Source organism: Ostrinia nubilalis, chromosome 28, assembly GCF_963855985.1.
Source record: "Ostrinia nubilalis chromosome 28, ilOstNubi1.1, whole genome shotgun sequence".
NCBI lineage: Eukaryota > Metazoa > Arthropoda > Insecta > Lepidoptera > Crambidae > Ostrinia > Ostrinia nubilalis.
Genome location: NC_087115.1, coordinates 7,229,739 through 7,241,069, shown reverse-complemented (window position 1 = coordinate 7,241,069; position 11,331 = coordinate 7,229,739). Strand labels below are relative to the sequence as shown.

Sequence of the window (11,331 nt, the reverse complement as noted above, 5' to 3'; positions counted from 1 at the left end):
GGCCTACAATGCCTACAGCGCCGACAGTGTCTATGGTGCCTACAGCAAACGCAGTGTCGACAGTACCTACAATGCCTGCGGTGCCTACAGTGCTTCCAGAAGCACTTAAGGTAGGAAAAACTTGTCTAGTCTCGCGACTACAGTGCCTACAGCGCCTACAACGCCGACGGTCACAGCTAACGCGACCACAGTGCCTACAGTGCCTGCGGTGCCTACAGTGCTTGCGGAAGCAACTAAGGTAGGAGAAATTTGTCTAAAATGGGCCTACAACGCCTACAATGCCGACAACAAACGCAATGACAGTGTCTGCGGTGCCTACAGCGCCCGCGGAAGTACCTAAGGTAACTTATTTGAAATGCGACTACAGTGCCTACAACGCCGACAGTCACAGCTAACGCGACCACAGTGCCTACAGTGGCTGCGGTGCCGCCAGCGCCCGCGGAAACGCCTAAAGTGAGCAATATTTCTTTAAAATGGGCCTACAAAGCCTACAGTGCCGACAGAAAACAACGCCATCAGTGCCTAATGTCTGCGGTGCCTACAGCGCCCGCGGAAGTACCTAAGGTAACTTATTTGAAATGCGACTACAGTGCCTACAGCGCCTACCACGCCGACAGTCGCAGCTAACGCGACCACAGTGCCTACAGTGTCTGCGGTACCACCAGCGCCCGCGGAAGCACCTAAGGTAGGAAACACTTGTCTATAATGGGCCTACAATGCCTACAATGCCGACAACAAACGCAATGACAGTGTCTGTGGTGCCTACAGCGCCCGCGGAAGCACCTAAGGTAGGAAACACTTGTCTAGTCTCGCGACTACAGTGCCTACAGCGCCTACCACGCCGACAGTCACAGCTAACGCGACCACAGTGCCTACAGTGTCTGCGGTGCCGCCAGCGCCCGCGGAAACGCTTAAAGTGAGCAATATTTCTTTAAAATGGGCCTACAAAGACTACAGTGCCGACAGAAAACAACGCCATCAGTGCCTAATGTCTGCGGTGCCTACAGCGCCCGCGGAAGTACCTAAGGTAACTTATTTGAAATGCGACTACAGTGCCTACAGCGCCGACAACGCCGACGGTCACAGCTAACGCGACCACAGTGCCTACAGTGTCTGCGGTGCCACCAGCGCCCGCGGAAGTAACTAAGGTAACTAAAAATAAGATTAGAACGCCTTCAGTGCCGACAGAAAACAACGCCATCAGTGCCTGCGGTGCCCACAGCGCTTATAAAAGCACTTAAGGTAGGAAAAAATTGTTTAAAATGGGCCTACAGTGCCGACAGTGACAGTGTCTACAACAAACACAACGCCTACAGTGTCTGCGGTACCACCAGCGCCCGCGGAAGCAACTAAGGTAGGAAACACTTGTCTAGTCTCGCGACTACAGTGTATACAGCGCCTACAACGCCGACAGTCACAGCTAACGCGACCACAGTGCCTACAGTGTCTGCAGTGCCGCCTGTGCCCGCGGAAGCACCTAAGGTAACTAAAAATAAGATTAGAACGCCTACAGTGCCTACAATGCCGACAGAAAACAGTGCTTGCAGAAGCACTTAAGGTACGGGACTATTCCCACCACTCGTTCCCACCGCTGCAACTCCTGTGTAGCCAGGATCTACAGCTTGACCGCCAACCCAACCAATGAAGGTCAAGTTTGTCCCGGGGGAAAGTTAAACTGTCATTGGACCCGCAACGAAATTAATCAGAAGAACATAGGAGGAGTTCGAAATTAATTAATTAAAAAGCACTTAAGGTAGGAAAAACTTGTTTAGAATGGGCCGACAGTAAGTCTAGTCTCGTGACTACAGCGCCTACCACGCCGACAGTCACAGCTAACGCGACCACAGTGCCGACAGTGCCTGCAACAAACGTAACGCCTACAGTGTCTAAGGTAAGAGAAACTTGTCTAAAATGGGCCTACAATGCCTACAGCGACTACAGATAGGAAACACTAGTTTAATCTTGCGACTACAGTGTCTACAGCGCCTACAGCGCCCGCGGAAGCAACTAAGGTAGGAAACACTTGTCTATAATGGGCCTACAATGCCTACAGCGCCGACAGTGTCTATGGTGCCTACAGCAAACGCAGTGTCGACAGTACCTACAATGCCTGCGGTGCCTACAGCGCCCGCGGAAGCACCTAAGGTAGGAAACACTTGTCTAGTCTCGCGACTACAGTGCCGACAGCGCCTACCACGCCGACGGTCACAGCTAACGCGACCACAGTGCCTACAGTGTATGCGGTGCCGCCAGCGCCCGCGGAAGCACCTAAGGTAGGAAACACTTGTCTAAAATGGGCCTACAACGCCTACAATGCCGACAACAAACGCAAGGACAGTGTCTGTGGTGCTTACAGCGCCCGCGGAAGCACCTAAGGTAGGAGAAATTTGTCTAAAATGGGCCTACAACGCCTACAATGCCGACAACAAACGCAAGGACAGTGTCTGTGGTGCTTACAGCGCCCGCGGAAGCACCTAAGGTAGGAGAAATTTGTCTAAAATGGGCCTACAACGCCTACAATGCCGACAACAAACGCAAGGACAGTGTCTGTGGTGCTTACAGCGCCCGCGGAAGCACCTAAGGTAGGAGAAATTTGTCTAAAATGGGCCTACAACGCCTACAATGCCGACAACAAACGCAAGGACAGTGTCTGTGGTGCTTACAGCGCCCGCGGAAGTACCTAAGGTAACTTATTTGAAATGCGACTACAGTGCCTACAGCGCCTACCACGCCGACAGTCGCAGCTAACGCGACCACAGTGCCTACAGTGTCTGCGGTACCACCAGCGCCCGCCGAAGCACCTAAGGTAGGAAACACTTGTCTATAATGGGCCTACAACGCCTACAATGCCGACAACAAACGCAATGACAGTGTCTGCGGTGCCTACAGTGCTTCCAGAAGCACCTAAGGTAGGAAACACTTGTGTGGTCTCGCGACTACAGTGCCTACAGCGCCTACCACGCCGACAGTCACAGCTAACGCGACCACAGTGCCTACAGTGTCTGCGGTACCACCAGCGCCCGCGGAAGCACCTAAGGTAGGAAAAATTTGTCTAAAATGGGCCTACAACGCCTACAGTGTCTACAGAATCAGTGAACTTCAGAAAAAATACACAAAGTATAGGGTTCATTGACTGAGTCCTGTATCCTACAACGCCTACAGTCACTACAGCGTCGTAGAGATGGGTTATACTAGGTAAATTTGATACTAGGTGCACCTATTCCTAGTATTTGTTAATACTCGATCCAAATACCTATTCCACCTAGTACGTAGTAATTTAGCATACTTGACGCGACTAGTGCGGACTAATCCACGTAATATGACTTTAAAATACATTTTTTTTTAAAGATACATCCGTAGTATGAATAATGCAATTTGTAATTGAATAATAATTCCCCCCTTCATACTTCAACAGGCTTAGGACTGTCAACTTAAAAGTTGGCGTATTTAAAAGATATCAATTTCATAAAAATATTTACATATTTTTTCTTATTTACATGAATATGGTTTGACTACGTTTGTGTGCGTTTGCTTCGTCGCGCTCAAATTTGTTTGGTCAGACAGAGACAGAGTGAATCTCTACGTTCGCACATAAGCTTAGCGAGAAATACTAGGTGCGCGTAATACACGACTACGGATTACGCAATAATAACCTCTATTACTATAGGAATAGGGTCGGAAATCGTGTAATTTATAAAATACTAGGTGGATCAAGTATTTAAAAAATTGGAATAGGTGCCGCCTAGTACAGTAAAATACCTAGTGTGTGGATCTGTTCTAGTAAATACGTCTCATCTCTACAGCGTCGACATACATACATAAAACTCCGTTGTCTAGTACCCATGGTCCAAATAACGTTATAAAATGGCCAAGGTAGGGATGTTATGGATACGTAGGTTCGGTTATGGATACGGTTACGGATATAGGAATAATATTATACCGGTTACGGATATTTTTTTATTTCGGATATCCGAAAGTTTCGGTTACGGTTACGGATATCCTTAAGCTAAACACTGGCCTCTTATATCCTTTTAATAGGGGTGATTTTGCAACGATTCTATTCCAAAATATTCATTGCAGCCTCAAGCACCATCAGTGGAAGAATCAACGCCAACTGGCCCCAAACCTATCAACTATGCCGCAGCAGCGCGCGCTACAAAACCCAAGAAGCCTTCAGCCCCCACTGCAGCCCCTCCTGCCCCCACCTCTGCCCCCCCTAAGGCAGAGAAGAAACCCACAGACAAACTAGACAGGAAAGAAAAGGCGAAATCGGAGAAGCCAGTGCCGAAACCTGAGAAAACTGTGCAGAGAAAAAACTCGACCAAGTGAGTAAGATCCTTCAGACCTTTGTTGAAACCTCGTTGATGATTCTACACGATATTTCTATGTGATTGGTATAAATATTGAAAGAAAAAGAAAGAAAGATACGTTTATTACAAAACTAGCTTTCCGCCCGCGGCTTCGCTCGCGTGGAATTTTGTCTGTCACAGAAAAACAATATCGCGCGTATTTGCTCACCGTTTAGACCTACCCTGGACTACGACAAACATTTTAAAACCAAAATCAGCTCAATCGGCCCAGCCGTTCTCGAGTTTTAATCAGACCAACGAACATCAATTCATTTTTATTTATATAGATAGATAGACTAGAGGCCGCCCGCGACTTCGAACGCGTGGATCCCGTTTTACCCCCTTGAGGGTGGAGTTTCGTAAAATCCTTTCTTAGCGGATGCCTACGTCATAACATCTACCTGCATGCCAAATTTCAGCCCGATGCAGAACGGCAGGTATTTGACCGCAATCGCGCCTGGTGTTAAGTGAGATGCAGTCTAGGATGGTACATATCTGCCCTGTAAGTGCCTATTCACTCTCGCCTTGAAAAGGCCCGGATTATAGTGTTCGGGAAATACAGCAGCAGGCAACGAACGAGGCATAGTAAGAAATTTTGTCTGTCAGAAAAACTTTAGGGCCTTCGTCCCTGTTTCAAAAATCGGGATAAAAACTATCCTATGTCCTTTCCCGGGACTCAAACTATCTCTATACAAATTTCTTCAAAATCGGTTGAGTTTGTGTGAAAGCGTAACAGTTTCGCATTTGAGTCCTCTAGAATCATTATTAGGACTCATTTATAATATAAGTAGGGATATTTTTTGGTTGAAAAGTCATAAAAGATGTTTGCAAATAGGCTTTTAAAAAGCGCTTTTACACGTCCCAGTATTGACCCTACCACTGCTTCGGGACAATAAATGGGCCAGTGCTGAGAAGAAGCAGCGCAAAAAACTCAGTCACTATTGTCAGCCATATTTTTTTACAGATTCAAATTCAAGCGATTTCAATACTTAAACCAATCACAATAGAGTGTAGATTCATAACGAGTGTGATACGAGCGTCTGGGATGTATATTTATACAAAATAGTATGTAATAACATTCATACTGATTTTTTTTAAATTCTTTCTCGAGTAAAATTTAAATAATTGTAATGATTAAAAATTGTGTATTATAAATAAAAAAAATATTACATAATATAACAAAAAAAAAACGGTAACTACATTTTAATGTTATGTGAATTGTAAGTTAAATATTTTAAATATAAAAATAGTTTTTCTCCACTGAAGTTTGTACCTCTTTACTGATCCATAGAGTTCAAATTTGATCAATTCAGGATCGGTTTAAATTTACTTGTTGTAATATAAACCTTACGGCCTTTAATTAAGAATTCATTTTGGAACGTCAGTGGGAAAAACCTTGCACACTTTAGGAAACATAGGGTGGTATTAAATTTTTACTTTAAACAGTAATAAGATGGAACTCAATAAGTTCAATGGTGAATTTTTTCTCATTCAAGTAGTTTTACTTTAAATATTGAACCTTAAGACAAGGTTCAAATGCCTTAAGAAGGTTACAAAAACTAATATCACCCTGTATCTAATATCTAGCCTAACCAGTAAGGCTGTCCATTTATCCTATCCTAGTTTTAATTAATTATTAAATGAATAAATGAAAAAAAAAGTATTGTACATTTATGGTCTACTAAAAAATGTACATTTAAAAAAAATGCACATATTATGGGTAATCCTTAGGTGTAATAGCAGAATGTTAGTGGTGTGTGAAAAGTATGTGTAGCTGTCTCCCTCACTCTAATAGAGAGCGAGAGAGGCGGGTATAGTGTGTGGAAACTTTGCAGGGTAGGCCGTCTCTTTCTGGCGCATGTCAATTCAGCAATGACAGAAGGAGATGGAGTGTTTTACAATTTTAGGGGTCGCTGTCAAATGTTGACAGGATTCCTGTTATTGCATTTAGTTAAACAGCAGATGGAAGGTGTATGGAATGTGATAGGATTTGGTTCTGACACACAATGTCAGCTGTAAAATGTTGACGTGTCACTTTGACATTTAGAAGAAATTTAAAAATTGCCTAAAATACAATATGAATAATGTCAATTCGATTCAAAACAGTGCGGGCACTGTGTATGATATAGTTGTCTCTGTCACTCTCGAGAAAAACTCGAGCGTAGCTATCTCTTTCACACATAATAAAATTAAAGATATGTACATACAAAAGGAAAGTATACATAATTTTCACACGCCACCAACGGTATATAATATAAACATAAATATAGTGTGTTGTTTTTATTTTCGTCAGACGATCAGGGTTGCCAGGAGTGAAAAATTAATACCTTTTTGGTATAAAATTGTTTGTTTTTTATTATTATTAATATCATAACTCGTGTATCGGTCTTATTTTAGTGATTTTATATAGTTTAAGATGTAGACAGCCTTTTAATGTCATGTAGGATGTATACGTTTTATTTTTTAGTTTTTAATAAATTCTTAGGTGTCGTTGGTGTTGCCATATAATATTAAAAACATTAAAATTGTAAATTATTAGCATTTCCCCCTCTAACAATTAAGAATCTAAATTCTTTATAAGCATGTAAGCCCTTTTAAGGGCATTTATACACGTCCCAAATATAGCTGGCCCTATCACCACTTGGTGCGAGTCTTAGGAGAATCTAAAAATATAGCAAACAAATATAATTTTGTCTGCAAATCAGTACATCAATGGGTACTATAATCCCATTTCTTCTGCTGTCCTAAAAGATTTAAAAAAAAAATATTTTTAGTATGTGATTGGTATAAAACAAAGTTGCTGTCTGTCCCTATGTATGTTTAATCTTTAAAAGTAAGCAACGGATTTTGTTGCGGTTTTTTTAATAGATAAAGTGATACAAGAGGAAGGTTTTTAACACATCACAGAAACTAAAGGGAGATGTGACAAGGGGGCGTGGCCGGTGTCGCAGTAATATGCCCAAAAACAGAACACATTGTTTGTAAACGCAATGATGACAGCAGCGACGTCATAATGTGAACAGTTTACATTGCTTGCGCAGTACTAAAGATTATTCGAACGTTGAGGACTGATACCGCAGTGGATAATGAGCACATATTTTGATTACTTGTGTGTGAATTTCTAGTTGGCATCTCTCTAAATCTCTATGGTTTTTAAGTATTGTACCTGTACGAAGCAGGGGCGGATAGTTATCAATAAATTAATAAAATATGGCAACACCAGCGAAAGTTTTGCTCATAATATCCCCAATACTGTTAAATTATAACGTATTTTAGTCACAATTTTATGCGGTAGTTACAAGCTATGTGTTAGCTCAAATTTTATTACGGCTCTGTCAAATTTAACGTGACATTTTGTAATAAGTGAAAATCATGTAATGCAGGTCATATGCATGTTTTTTTTATGCTGAACAAGGCAGGTATTTGACCGCAATCGCACCTGGTGTTGTGAGATGCTGTCTAGTACATACCTGCCATGTAAGTGCTTATTCTCTCTCGCCTTGAAAATGTTTGTGAAGATGTTTGCAAAGATGAACGAATAGGCCCAGGCCTGGAGAATCTTATTTGCAAAGTGTAAAACTTTGCCAAAACATTTGTACATACATGTGTACAAAGTGTCACGTTGAATTTGACATTTTTAAAAGCAAAATAGGTTTGCCAATTGCACACTATAATCGCTTGTGAGGTCTTTACTCAATAATATTTAAGTGATCATTTTAACTATTCAATTATTTTAACCATACAGGCGTTAAGTTTATTGTTCGTTTTCAGACCTTAACACAAGGTAATATGGTTCAAAACATGTAATTGCCTTGTCAAAGGTTTTAAAGGGTTTTACCAACATCAGAAACTAAAAAGTATTTTAAATAAAGTTGTGAAACTCTAAATTTGACAGCTTACACTTCCGTACTCTAAAATACACTCAAACTCGAGCAGTATTTCGACTGATTACATTCTATTATAAATTGTAGGATTAAAATTGAGCATCATTTGGTAGTATGTGCTTAATTTTCCTTACGCAAATATCTCAAAGTAATTTTGACTGTACATTTATTGATTTGTCATAACTGTCAAGATTGTCACTTAAATCAGTGCGGTGTTGATACAATAATATCGTTATCACAAAATTAATATTTTAATTCCAACCGGTACTTCCTGAGATTAAAATTAATCATTCAAACTAATTTAGCTTTATAATACTGGTTTCTGTGGGCACTATGAGCATCAATTTTATGAGTTTCACAATACACAAACTGGGCCTTTGGTTTTGTCCGTATAGTACAAATTGCAAACAACTGGTAGACCTCATATAAAATTTGGCGTATATTTAGGATAATTTTTCTCTTGTATTCTCTGTATTTTTGGTGTGGAAGTCATTTGGCACGCGTTGGCAGTATCTTTCATAATTTTCTCATCATTTTTGGTTTAAATTGTTCGTATTATGTAAATAATAAGGTAAATGGTGAAATTTTTTGAAGTATTTTAACATTATTTTGATTTTATCATGATAGTATTCCAAATTTTTAATTATTCGTGTATAAAAAGCATTTTCAGAACATTATTGAAGCATGCTTTTACATAAAAACGAAGTATTTTAGTATGATAATTGAAAAAACTATACTTTGATTTTTAATTGTGCTACATAGAAATGTAAATATTTACTTGAAAGCATTTTATGTATATTTAGCATATATAGTTATGTTGTTTCGTTCAAAATTCTTTATGTACATTGCTTTACGTCACTGCCGACCCTATATAAAAGGTGTATTTACATTGCAACATACATTTCACAAAAGCCCCGCGTAAGCCCCACGAAAGCCCCGCGAACGCCCCGCTGCAGTGTGAATACACCTTTAGACCACATGACTACACCTTTCCTGAAGTGCCTAAAAGTAAAAATAAATTAAAAAAAGCTATTGATTCTGTTTCCCGGCTTTTAAAATATGACATAGTATAAATAGCGTTAGTATAACTAGTTGTATAAATTTATACTGTACAGTACCGTCCATATTATATTATATAACCCTCCACCCCCACCGTGTATGTCAGAACAAGATGGCGGACCGATACAATTAAAGATAATTAGTAATTACAGATTATTTCGATTTGTTGTTACGTGTTTTTTTGTTTTAGATAAGAAAATGTTATTGTGAGTTAATTTTAGGTGTAGACAAGGGTGTATACGGTCCGCCATCTTGTTTTATACAACCATTGTATATGAACTCGACGTAGGATTATACGTAGTGTATAGTTATGGACACTGGTGTAATTTTTTATAGTAATAGATGTGTCGCTTTTGGAGAGCATAGACAAGTAAATTGCAAGCTCACTGTGTGAAGAACACTTGAAAAACTCGACAGGTTGCTAGTGTGTCAGTCAGAGGTTCGAATCCCATATGGGGCAGTCGATTTTTTCAAGTTTCAAGCAATTTTGAATTGTTTGAAAAACAATTATTCGCATTTTTGTCAAGTTTTTAATATTTCTAACAGTAATTACATAGTTACAGATTCATAGTATAGTAGATTTAATTTATTAAGTAAAATATTTACAAAAAATATAGTTGAATCGTAAAAAATAGATGGAAATAATTATAGTTATGTATATATTGCAATGCACATACATACACTTTGTATTAGAGGCAATATTGTTATAAATAATAGTGTGTAAATCCCAGCATCTATCAGGACGCCGAATCGAACATTATTTCAGTGGGCACTAAAATGCTCGCGAGCACGTTCGCCGAATCGCTGCGAACGGCGGCGAACCGAATTCGGTTCGGCGACCTAATGGACGCTTTTATAAATATATGGACGGTAACGTACGGCAACGTGTATATTACTTGTAAAGGTTAGAACGACGCGACGCATGTTATAGTATGCTAGAGGTTTATATTATATCACAAAATAATGAAATAATATGTTTAGTAAATTAAACAATTATGGTATGAGAAAATCACAATACAGTTGTTTTATTTTTTACGCAGGAAGAAAATAAATATGAGATATAACTAAGTAGGTTCCTACTTCAGTTACTCGATTATACGCTACTAGCTTTTGCCCACAGCTTCACTGTTCAGTAGTTTTTGCCTGAAAGAGTAACAAACATACACCTTACAAACTTTCGCATTTATAATATTACGAGTAGTAGTAAAGAAGTTACAGCGCATTACATACATTACATAAATAATCTTCTTTTCGTGTCGAAAGGACAACAAACCTACACATTTAGCGTCAGCCCAAAACTCCACAAGAATGGCGTTGTCAGTAGCCTTAATTAAATCTAAACATAAATACTAAATTCCAATTGAGGCACAATAACTGCTTTTTTACGAGAAAAAACTGCGCAGTTTTAAATGAAATTGGCAAAACTTCAGATTATATTGCAAATTCGCCCCTAACTACTGGCTGGGTTGCACCATCTTACTTTAACTTTAACAAACGTCAAAAATCTGTCAAACCCCATACAAAAACACCGGTTACTGTTATATTTACGGTTAAAGTTAGGTGGTGCAACTCTGCCTAAGACTACAGTGTTTACCCCAATGTGCCGTTTGTCCTAGCCATTTATTAGTTTCATTATTCCAATGTCTTCGTGACAGCACGAATCCGACTTATACAACATGCCGCAGTATTTTAAAATTTAGATCAATATTATCCAATCGATGGCACGAAACACGATTCTTTTGGTCACATTATTGTCCTGAAGCAGCTAGAGTTAAATGGGATGTCTCAAAGCGCTTTTTAAAAGCTAAATTGCTAAACATAAGTGACAAAACTACTTTTATTTTAACTTAATCATTAACATGTCATTTATTCTCAACTTTAGGAGCAAAACACTTAATTTTTTTGCCATACGAAAATGGAGGATCCTAAAATTCACACAAAACTACAAGAAAGACGAAATGCAGGCGGTCTTACCGTTTGGAAGCGATATCATTTAGAAAATTGGCGTCGATGTTATTGGTACCAACTTCTTACTAAGT

The 11,331-nt window shown here is 39.7% G+C and overlaps 1 long non-coding RNA gene across 1 annotated transcript; it reads left to right on the top strand.

The window, feature by feature from the left end:
* The first annotated feature begins 2,942 nt into the window (after window positions 1-2,942).
* Window positions 2,943-10,307, top strand: LOC135085169 (uncharacterized). The gene is made up of 2 exons (XR_010260034.1): window positions 2,943-3,037; window positions 4,081-10,307. It is a non-coding gene; the product is annotated as an uncharacterized LOC135085169 (long non-coding RNA).
* Window positions 10,308-11,331: the final 1,024 nt, after the last annotated feature.